A 12,590-nucleotide genomic window follows, 5' to 3' on the forward strand; every position below is an offset into this window, starting at 1 on the left:
ATTGTGAACACAGCCATTCTTGACAATTCTCTTTCACATACTGTGTGAAATCAATCAAGACTCCCAGGTCTTTGTATCTGAGCCATTCTCACAGGCTCTATCACAACCATTTTGGTATAAACATTTTTTCCCATAACACTTGTGGGGTCCAGAGCAGAAGGAAAATGGAGTCTACACACACACACACACACACACACACACACACACACACAATAAATGTAGCTGTACTCACAGCCTGAACTGCTTTCCTGTAACAGGATCCATCTAGTTCCTCCTCAGGGACTCTTCTACAACCAGGGAAACAAAGGAGCTGCTTTCTTTTTTCTTCTAGCCAGGCTCGCTGCTTGTGAGCCAGCTGGAGTCAGCAAAAAAATCCTAGAAAGGACAGGGTTTTCAAAGTTGCGCCTGAATCCCATGATGCCTGGGCCATCACTGGACCATTTCAAACCAGACTGGAGATTGACAAGGTCAAACTCTCCAGCAAATCAGGACAGGCTGGTTCCCTTTCTCATACCACGTATTATTCAGAGTTCTTGTCCCTCACACTATACTGTACTCAGCACTTCCCAAAACACCACCACACAACAGAGGGGAGAAATGAAGCACCATTTATCTTTGGAACCGAGTTCCTTAGGCACTTTCTGTAGGTGACCTGAGTTCTTTCCTCTCATCATCTATTTGTGTTGTATCACTAAATCCTTTGGCCTGACAAGCAAAGTTCTCCTCCAAAGTCCATCTCCAGAACATTTAATTTGCTTAAGTACAAATATTTGACAAACTTTCTTAAGAGAATTCTTAAAAATTATAATGATATATGTATTTGCATTTTTATTTAATACACTATATAAATTACATTTATATTTGTGTTTCAGTGTTCATATATGTGAAGCACTCCAATACGTATGGCCCAGGGTAGTACCCCTGTTCCTAGGTACAAGTGTCATGGAATTTGTCCCAGATATCATCATCTGGCTCCATGTTATTTCATTACCTTTGACCATAATCACTGACTGTCAGCTAATTACATTTCTAAAGAGGTCATATGATATAGTTTAATCTATAGTACTAATCTGGTTTTTTAATATGAAAGAATATCCCTAGAGAAAAACTTTGTTTTTCTGTCCACGAAATACATACTGCTAAACTCCTCATTGTTTCCAGGTGATCACAAGGGAAAAAACATAACCCAGTAAATTCATATAAATTTACCAATTTGTCTTAAAATACAATATGTCATTATTTGGACATTTCCCCGAAGGTGTATTTGTGGAAATAGAAACTGTCTCAAAATTTTTGCAAATTATAGGCTCCACAGATAAATATAATTTCTTCAGCAAGTGTTGATTATATTTTTCATTCTCAGTTTCCAATTTGATTTTTGAGAACAGGTATTTTAAGATGTTTCAGCCAAAGTACTGTGCTGTATTGCATCATGGAAGGTTAAATGTCAATCACGCTGCTTCACAAAAGTGGAAATATAGTTGAAAAATATTTCTTAAAGCTGGGCTTCAAATATTTCTTAAAGCTAGACTTAAAAAGTTACAAAAATAAAATATTTGAAAGCTTATCCTTATTTGTGGTTGTTGCTAGTAACTCATGAGAGCTTTCACTACTACTGCTTAGGCCCTGCCTGCAAAAGAAAGAAAAATAGGTTGTAGTAGAAAGAAAAATTGTATCAGGGAGTCATCCATTTGTTATTATTGAAAGCATACAAAACATTCCATTCAGGTTTCATCTTCTTTTTCAACGATTTACAGGACATTTAAAACAAAAAGAGATGACTATACATTAGATGCTTTTTTTTCCTATTCTGACATAAAATTTTAATTCATCATTTCATGTGTTTCCAAATCACTAAATCCTGTGGCCTGACAAGAAAAGTCAGTGGTGTATAAATAAAGCATTAGTTTTGACAAATATGCTGAAGTTTAAACTACTAAGTACTTAAGCTTAAATATTCTTGGGCTGATCCACAACTTATGGAAAGTTGAGTAAACCTTCTCCACGGAATCTGTCATTTCTAATTCTTAGTTTATTACAACTATATTAGTTAAATAAATTCCAGTGATTTTATTGATTTTATAATATTCAAAAGAGTATCTACCTGCACCAGTGCAGAAAGTTCCTAGCACAAAATGTCACAAGAAAAAAGGAAGTGTTCAACTTAATCCCTTTAAAATATTAATAATGATATATTATGCATTAATATGTTTTGAAGAAAACTGCAAGGCCCATGTTTTTATATTCTTATAGGAAGTGCACTTATTTTTCAAATGCAGAGATTAAGTTTAGTTTTCTTTTGTATATAATATAAATATGATACTAAAATAAACATTTAAATATTTACATTTGTAATTAAAAAATAAAGATATCACCATATGGCACCTGTAAGGTTTAGAATAATTAAAAATTTTATGATTATATACTTTTTTCATTTTTAAACAAAATGTTAAATTTGTTACCTTACAGAGACACACTCCATTTGACAAACAAATTTGAGAATTTCTCCAAATTTTTGGCAATGTAACTAAAATACATTACTCGCTAGATTCACATTTCAGGCTACATTAACTAAAAATGAACTCAGACTAAAATAATGATTACATAGGCAAACCCATCTGAAGTAAACCTTACTAATTCACACCTAATGAATAGAAAAGCAGGGTCAATTGAGATTATCTTTAAGTTATTAAAAAAGGATTCACCTGGATGCTTTTGTAGGCACCATATTTATTTACCACTAAAATATACTTTCTATTCTTATAATGATTATTTCCAAAAAGTCATTACGTCTACCAAATAAGAACTATATACTTCACTCCTAATGAGCTAAGCACTTTACAAAACAGTGTCTAATTTAATTCTCCCATCTACTTCAAGAGGTCAGGACTACTATCCACATTTTACTGGTGAGTACAATACAGGATAGAGATCAACTGATCTGCTTTGGTCACATGTCTAGAAAGAAGTTAACCAAGAGTCTAGTACAACTCTGTCATTTCCATCTCTGTTTAGTCTTAATATAGCTACTGTTTTGCCTCTTAGTATTATTTTCTGTAGGGATAAAACTTGTCATTCAAGAGACCAGGTTAGATTTAGCATAATATTAATATCTATGAATCTAAATAAATAAAACAACTGTGTTAATATTTCTAAATTTTAAATGTAAACTGCTTTTTTTGATACATAAAAATTAAATACACGTGGCCTTATAATTAGTATTTAACTCAATTATTTTATGACAGGCAATCTAGCTACAAGCTATGCTAAAGTGGTAGCCTCAAAATTCTATAATTAGAGTGTAATTTGGATTCATATCGTAGACATTTTTAGGCATATATTCCAAATTTAAACGTCAAAATTAGAAAAGTACAGCATAACCAGAACTATCATGTGTATGAAATTAGTCTTTTTGGTGTTTCTACTTACATATTCCAAGAAAAACAACTACAGAAACAATTTGTATTGCTCTGTTTTATATTTCTCATAATTACGGATATCACCTATCTTGTAAGAGAATAATGAAAATGATATGACATAATATAGAAAGTACTTAGAACAATGCTGGCATATTGATTGTCCAATAAATATAAGCATTATTGAAACACTTTATGTAAATATTTCTGTCAGGTAAGCTTGGTAGTAAGCAGTAAGTAATAATGTTTTCATTTTTATAGAGACTAAAGAAGAAATACAATCAAATGGAATCATGCTTTTATAAGTGTATAAGGACTTAAAAATTTTAATTGGCAATTATTTCAGTTAAAATACTTTTAGAGGAAAATTATTAAAACAAATTTTTAAATAAATTTTAAACTATAAGCGACTTCTAAATGACATAGCACACATTTCAAGTATTAATGTTATTTTGAACATACACATATTATGTAACTTCAAAATTAATTTGTAACTTTATAATACATTTAATTTGTGACATTATATGCAACAGAAGTACCAGAATTATCAGATTAGGTAAAAGTAAATTATTTCCTATGAGCCCACGATACAACAAGTGCCAGTCCAGATCTAACTCAATTCAATTCTCTCTCCTTCAAATTATGCTTCCTTAGCATGTATAAATATATAATATATATAAATATATTTTTAAAATTATATTTATTTATATATTTTCTTCATTGTCCAAAATGATAGCAATTAGTCACATTATATTGAATGTGTAAAATCTGGCTTGTTCAAATTAAGAGATGCTATAAGTGTAACATACCAGATTTTGAGGCTGTAGTACAAAAAATGTAAAAAACCTCTTTAATTATCTTTATATTAATGTTGAAATAGTAATATGTTGGATAGACTGGTTTAAAAAGATATTAAATTTAATTTTATATACTTTTATTGGCTATGAGAAATTCTAAGTTACATATGTGGCTCACCTTTGGTACTCACATTATATTTCAAGGAACAGTGCTGATTCCCAGATAATGTATGTGTGTGCGTATGTATGTTATTATACGTATATGTGTGCATTCACATAATGGTACCATACTATAAGAAAAGGCAAGGTATTTCCTGCAGTTACATCTATTTCACCTTGCCTTACAGTCTATCTTCTAAAAATATGTTAATATAGACTTTTAAAAATATTTATATTATGCTTTTCATAAGCTTCAAGATTTGATTATTCTTTATGTAGCATACCCATGAATATTTTTATTTATGTTTATTTATCTGATGTTTATTTGTTTTCCACCTGACATATATAATTTGGAAAGAATGTTAACCAAATATATGTTGCTCAGTGCTGCATAACCAATATTTAATATAGTCTAGCATATAGGAGATATAGGAGCCATAAATTTATATAAAGTATACAATAAATGGATAAGACATTATTACATATATTTCTGGAGAATTATGTTAATGACTATATTGTACTCTGTCTTATAACTTATTTGGCTACTGCTAAACATTTTAAATAATATTTACATTTATATAGTCATGTTTGTGATATTTATTCTCTATGTATACTTCTATATTCAGATACTATGAATATTTCCAGTTATATCTAAATATCCCTTTAGGATAAATCTATATTAAATAAGTTGAGAAGTCAATTACAAAGAGACAAATATTGTCAGTTTTTTCCAGAAATATTAAAATCAATATATGTTGCTAATACCGATGCAGTCTTATATATTTGCCAAATTAGAATATAAATATTTAAGTACACAGAAAGATGGATGAGAGAAAGAGAGATATCACCATCAATTTGAGGATTTTTTAAAATTTTTTTATTTTAATGTGTATGTTTTCTATTATATGTAAGCTGAACATCTTTAGAGATGATTGTTATATCTTAAGAATAATAAGAAAAGCATATATGTTGTTAGCATTATGGACAATTCAAACTCAACATGACCATGTTAGAATCATCATCTTTTCACCAAATGTGGGTTTTCTGGATCCTTGTAGTTCCTCAAATGTGTTGTGAGGTCATTATCAAATAGTTTTATACAATATGTTTGAAATTTAAATTTCTATTTCCATTGTAATTTTAAAATATAACATTACAAAATACATTAAAATAATAGTATTTTAGTAACCATAATAATCTAGCTAGATTATAACCTTATAAACAAGTTTAACAGACAATTATAATCTTTATAGCTGAAGATTACTTTTAGGTTAGAATATCTTTGCTTACAAGTACAAATCTATAAAAACAGATATTAACACTCAATGCAATGATAAGTGTATATGACTCATCTACTTTGCTATGTGTTAATATTGTACACAGTGACATCCATAACCTCATGTTGGGTAAACTCCATAAGCAAATATTTTGTATTATTTTCTCTTACTGATGTGTCTTAAGCACTTAGACTAGAACCTGAAATTTTATGGAACACTGAATATCTATTAATAGATATTATTAATTGATATATTAATAATATATATTAATTGAAAGATCATTAATGATTATACTTATATATACAGACATATTTTTTATTCACTCAGCTAAATTGCAATTGGAATAAAGTTTTAAAGACTAAAACTTACATTTGTTTATATATTTAACTAATTAATTTAAATATTAAAATATTGTTTGCAATCATAAAAGAGTGCAGCAACTTATATTTTACTTGTCTCATAGATTAATAATTGGTAACAAAGATAGTTTATTGAAGTCAAATGCACTTCTGGGAAAATCACTTTGAAATCATTCAAAAGAAGAAATGTTTTGGGAAAATTAAATCACTATACAATGGTCTGAAATATATCAGACTCATGGCTACCATCAAAAGCATACTCTAGTGAACATATTGCAAAAATATTAACACTTTAATATACTGACTGCCAGGGAAATGGGCTATATTTGAAGCTAGATCGTAAAACCAATTAAATCATACAAATAATGATTGATTTACTTGTAATGTGATGCTATTTCACATTAAATTAATGTTATCTTTAATTTTAATAATACTTTTGTTTATATAACTTGTGATTTTTTAATTTGAAATCGAGTTTTATAAGTGAAGTTTAACTCTGGCTTTATTGTGCTATTTAATATATTAGTTTGGAACAAGATAGTTTGTTGACTTAAGGAATTTATAAGAACTTTATTTTCCCTCAAGACTCAAATTGGCCAGACTGAAATTCAGTGTATTGCAATGCCTAAAGGTTTGTAATTGGACAAACAGGTTTGAATTCCATTAATAAAGAATTACAAAAATTTAGCAAGTTGTTTAACTGCTACATGATTCTGTTTTTTCCAACTATACAATGGAATTATCTGTCAGAAAACTCTTATGAAATATAATGGATGTAAGGTATACAAAGCACCTGAAGTATATTATTGTTAAATACTGTTTTTTTTCCACATTTATTCTAATGTGATGAGATTATCTTCATGAGTCAGTAGTAAACAATGGAGCTTAATAACCCAGATTCTAGAGTCTATGCCTTGGTGGAAAGCTATTTGATCTTTTTGTCCTCTCATTTTATTTTTTTAATGAGGATTAAATGGACTAACTCATAATACACTGAGAGTAGTCTGGTATAGAATAAACATGCAATAAAGAGATAAGAGTAAGTTTTAAAATTCTGTTTCAATAATTAAGAGTTGGAGAAAGATTATATTTTCTGCCATTTCTTCACTATGTCAGTTACAGTGCGAACATGAAAATGCTTGCAATACTCCTATTATTATGAGTACTCAGGTTTAGTAATTAAAGATAAATAAAATCAAACCCAGGATTTGTAAAGCATAATGAATCTCAGGGTTCCAACATGTTTAAACATGGAATACACATTCGATTAGGGAACATATTTTGTGATTAATTTTTTTTATTCTAAGTGATTTTTCTCCTATATTAGCAAATGCTTGAAAAGCCAAATACTACTAGTTTGTTTTCAGAGAGAACTTCCTTTTGTTTATCCAAAATTATTCGGAGACAGATTCAGAATTATTCTGAAGACTGCAAATTCTTCTAAATTTAATGGTCTCTTCTAGTATTCTTCCCAAATGTAAGTCAAATTTACAAAAAGGAAGATGCAATGATTTTTAATAATACTTTAATACCCTATAAAATAGGTTAATTAGCAATATGAGATTAATTTTGTCCCCCACAGTTCATATGCTGAGGTTCTAAGCAGCAATGTCTCAGAATTTGGCCTAATTTTTAAATAGTGTCATTGCAAATATAGTTAGTTAAATTAAGATGAAGTCATACCCATCTTTAGCCGAACTCCTAATCTAATATGACTGATGTTTTTATAAAAAGAATGCCTATGAAGAGACAGACACACACAGGAAGAAGACCAGACCATGTGAAAACTGAATTTAAGGTGTCAGGAGTTAGGGGAGAGGCCTAGGGCAGATCTTTCCTAAATCCTTGAGGGAGCATGGGCCTGCCTGCACCAGAATTTTTAATTCCTTAGACATCAGAACCATAAGACAATAAGTTTATTTTGTTCTAAGGCAACCAGTTTGTGGTGCTTTGTTACCAAAGTTCTAGAAAACCAATATACAGTAGGAGTGCTGTTTTCTGCTCTCCTTAGGATCTCACACAAAAATGAAGAGTACATGGTCCTAAATTGACCAGTAAACAGCTAGTATAATGCAGTTTGGTAAGCATAAAGATAGGTGTTTGGCTTATGTGACGTTCTCTGAGAAGCACACTATAGGCTAAAGATCCGGGTGGGAAAAATGTATTAAGGAAGAACTCTCAGGAGAACCCAGAAAGAGTGTGGAAGAAGCGGGATGGAACAGGGGAAGTGTAGCAAGGGTTGCATTTGTGTTAAAGTCCTAGACATAGGCTAATCCAAGAAGATCTGAAGTATAAATAACAACTCAAAATTTCACTCCACCTGGAGGTAAAAGAGCTGAGCTTTTGTACTCCCACAGCAGTTAGAGGTCACTGGTCACCTGGGAGTTTGAGGAAGAAAATATGGGGGTGCAAGGACAGAATGCTAGACACGAACAACCTTCTCTGGAGAAGTGAAGTGGTGTCCAGCCAAAAGGCAATACTCAGTCTTGCAGGTATGCCTTGCAGGGTACTCGGGGGGCTGGAGGTGAGAATGCACACACCACTGCTAGAAAGGATCTGGGTGAGACTTAAACACTTAGCACCTTGTGTAGAGTTCTATGGGGAATCTTATGAGGGGTCCCCCATTAACCTTGGGTGTTTAAGGAAAGCTATTAGAGAAGGAGAATATTCTTTATTGAGTCTTAAAAGGTGAGTATGTTTAGACCAGCTGACTCTCAGTACTTTTTTATTTGTCAGTTTTATAATCTTACCTTCATTCTGCTTTGTAGTTACTGTTGCATTCTCTGAACATTGAACTTGTCTTAATTTTAATATATTCTTTACAGAATCCACCCCTGTGTGCTCAAACGTGTGTTCAAAGAATTAATGTTAAGCCTTTGATTTTTATCAGTTTTATTCTCCTTTTTCTTGTATAACAGTCACTGTTCTTTCAAAGCAATTTTTAGTTTTAAACCTATCCCAAGATATTCACATCTTCATGAAGCTGTTTTTAACAACCCACTTCTGGTACACTGCCACATTAGCATCAAAAATGCCTCACAATTTTTATCAAAATATTTAAACATTATTCTAAACACATATTCTAGATAGGATACTGTTACAATTAATTTGCAAAACGTATACACTCATAGACACAATATATTGCAATATTAAATTTTAGAAGATACATACATGCAGATATAGATAGTTAAATGTAACTTCTACACAACAAGATAAACTATCAACAGATTAAACGGACGATATACAGAATGGGAGAAAATATTTGCAATCTTTGCATCTGACAAAGGTCTAATATCCAGTATCTATGAGGAACTTAAATAAATTTACAAGAGAAAAAACCCATTCAAAAGTGGGCAAAAAAAAACATGAACAGGCATTTTTCAAAAGAAGACAAACATGCATGCAACAAGCACATGTAAAAAACTCAGTATCACTGAGCATTAGAGAAGTGCAAATCGAAACCACAATGAGATACCATCTCACACCAGTCAGAATGGCTATTATTAAAAAGTCAAATAATAACAGGTGCTGACAAGGTTGCAGAGAAAAGGGAACATTTACACACTGCTGGTGGGAGTATGCATCAGTTCAACCACTGGGGAAGGCAAAATGGCAATTTTTCAAAAAGCTTAAAGCAGGACTACCATTCAACCCAGAAATCCCATTACTGGGTATATACCCAGAGGAATATAAATCATTTTATCATAAAAACATACACATGTGAATGTTCATTGCAGTAATATTAAGAATAACAAACACAGAGTATCAACCTAAATGCCCACCAATGACAGATTGGATTAAAAATATATGGTATATATACACAATGGAATACTATGCAGCCATAAGAAAGAATGAGATCATGTCTTTTGCAGAAACATGGATGGAGCTGTAGGCTATTATCCTTAGCAAACTAACGTAAGAACAGAAAGCCAAATTCCACGTTTTCACTTGTAAGTGGGAGCCGAAACACATGAAAGTGTGTTCTTTCATGAATGCAAAAAGGGAACAACAGACATCGGGGTCTACTTGATGGTGGAAGGTGGGAGGAGGGAGAGGAGCAGAAAAAATAACTATTGGGTACTGGACTTGATACTTCAGTGACAAAATAATCTGTACAACAAATGCCTGAGACACACATTTGCCTATATAACAAATCTTCACACCTACTCCAAAAACTAAAACAAAAGTTTTAAAAATGATATAGATATATATGATGGACTAGAGAAGATAGCCCTCATTTTATATTAAATTTGATGTGTATGATACACAAAATAAATCACCAGAAACAAGAAAATGTGAATTAATCTAGATATTCTTTTTAATTGACTAAAATCAGTTAGATTAAAAAAAATTCAAAGAAAATATTTAAAAGTAGGCAATGTTACAAAAGCCCTAAATATGAATAATTTATTTTCAAAGTGATTGCTTTTTAATAATTCAGTTTTTATTAAAAACATCAATTATTGAATTAACTTTCTGATTACTTGAATAATTTTTATAAAATTTGAGTAAAGGACAAAATTTTTATGCCAGAAAATTAGCCAATAAGAGTACAGTTACACTGTGAAAAACTGTTCTTAAATGACATTACATTTATTATTTAAAATTTCTCAGTATTTTTCCTTTGAGATTATTAACAATTTTTATAAGATCTAGGATTATATGTAAATGAATACACATTAAATGAAAAATCTCATCCTAGGCATCAACACATCTAGTAGAAAAGAAAATATTCCTAGGTGATGTGAATTGATAAATGATATCAAAAGATTTAATTCCCAGGCTTTTTTTTCTTGACCTTTGGATTCTGTACCCCTGACAAGGTCTTATCTAGTTAAGGCAGAAGATGGAGGAGACAATGTTTTGGAAAACAAGGAAAATGGAATTATGTGACTTGAAATGGAAATCAAATTAAATGGGACTTTTAGCCTAAAGACAAGACAGATTATGTAGAATGCAAAGAAGTTTAGTCACTGCATTTAATGAAATGATATAGTCAGAGTTTCATTAAAATTAATGAATAATGTGGGTTGTTTAAGGGAGTATAATCAACTCTATAAGCAAAATGTCTATTTAAATATTTGCATAGAAATTATATATTATTTTACTTTGTTATTAAATCCTCTGCACTGAAAATTTCTTGTAGCACTACTGTAAAAGATGAAAATATATTTGCAAATATATATATTTCTAAAGCTAAAACTTACTGGAACAATTTTGCTAGTCACAGATTTTTCATGTATCAAATCTTGGCTGACAAATTTTATAGAAGCCATGTGTTAATTAATTATTTCTACCTGAATGTGTTGTCTTTCACAGTATCGTCTGAGGTCAGATACTTAATAATTCTACCTGTCTTATAAAAGTAATTACTTGATATTGAATCAACATATTTGATACAGTTTATTAATTAATTTAAACTGAAGAGTTTCTATCACAAATACATCAGCAGAAATATAGTGGATATGACGTAGAATTACAGACATACTGAATTTTTATTTCTTGTACAGAAAGAAGGAAAAGTAGAAATCTAAAATATACTGCCTAAATATTTCAGAGGATTTACTGTCCTCTATAGATTTTCTATGTTTAATTGAAATAAATTTGATATAAAATAATAATACTGTAATATAATGAGACATTAGGCCCCAGTAATACATCTTTAAATCAAAGAGTTAATTTCAAACTCAAACTTTTCCTTCATTATTCATTCATTTAACTATGAATATTTTTCTAGAAATATTTATCAGGCAGCTAAATACTCTTCCTGGGTATGTTGTTAGTCCTTGAGGATACAATATTGAAAGAGTATATTCTCTGCTCTCAGTAATCATGGGAAAGGATGCAATAGCTGCAGGTGCGATACTAAATGATAAGTGTTATAATGATATATACACAGAACACCTGGCGGCACATTAGTAAAGCCATTTAGCCAGTCCTCTGGTTACCTAAAGAGAAGTTTCATGTGAAGTGATTGATAAGTAAAAGTCAAGAAGGTGCAAGTGGGAAAGCATAGGGGTATGTTTCAAAAGGAGAGAAATGATGGAAAACATTCCACACAGAGAAAGGACCCACGTACTAAACAAAACAAAACAAAACAAAAAAGTGAAAGAGAACAGAGTTTATTAGAAAAAAACTAAGTAATCCAGCATACGGAGATCTCAAGAGATATTACGATTTATCAATGAAGGTAAAGAAGCAATAATCGTGAAGTATGGCCTTTGTTTGGCTAAGGGATTTTAAATAAATGTTTATTCATTTATTAATGGAATAACTTTGGTCAAGTATTGATTTAATGGTTTCTTCTTTATTTTTGGATTATAATTTTCACAGAACAGGGTTTCCATTCGATTTTTATTTAGTGACTTAACACCACACATAGATAATTATATATTTAGTTCAGTGGTTTTTTTTGTTGTTATTGTTTTAATCATAAGGTCACTGACATAAGGCAGTTTATTGAATGCTATGCTATGTGGCTGTATTAAATTCTAGTCATTCAACCTACAAATGTATGCTGCTCATCCCAAATTCATACAAAGATAAATACATATGATTAACAACAAGCCTTCCAATTTATGT

The 12,590-nt window shown here is 30.7% G+C and overlaps 1 long non-coding RNA gene across 1 annotated transcript in view; it reads left to right on the plus strand.

Moving 5' to 3' along the window:
* Nucleotides 1-12,590, plus strand: part of LOC134731642 (uncharacterized) — a 166,695-nt gene that overhangs the window by 9,368 nt on the left and 144,737 nt on the right. The window lies entirely within an intron of this gene.

This window comes from Symphalangus syndactylus, chromosome 10 (assembly GCF_028878055.3).
Source record: "Symphalangus syndactylus isolate Jambi chromosome 10, NHGRI_mSymSyn1-v2.1_pri, whole genome shotgun sequence".
Lineage (NCBI taxonomy): Eukaryota > Metazoa > Chordata > Mammalia > Primates > Hylobatidae > Symphalangus > Symphalangus syndactylus.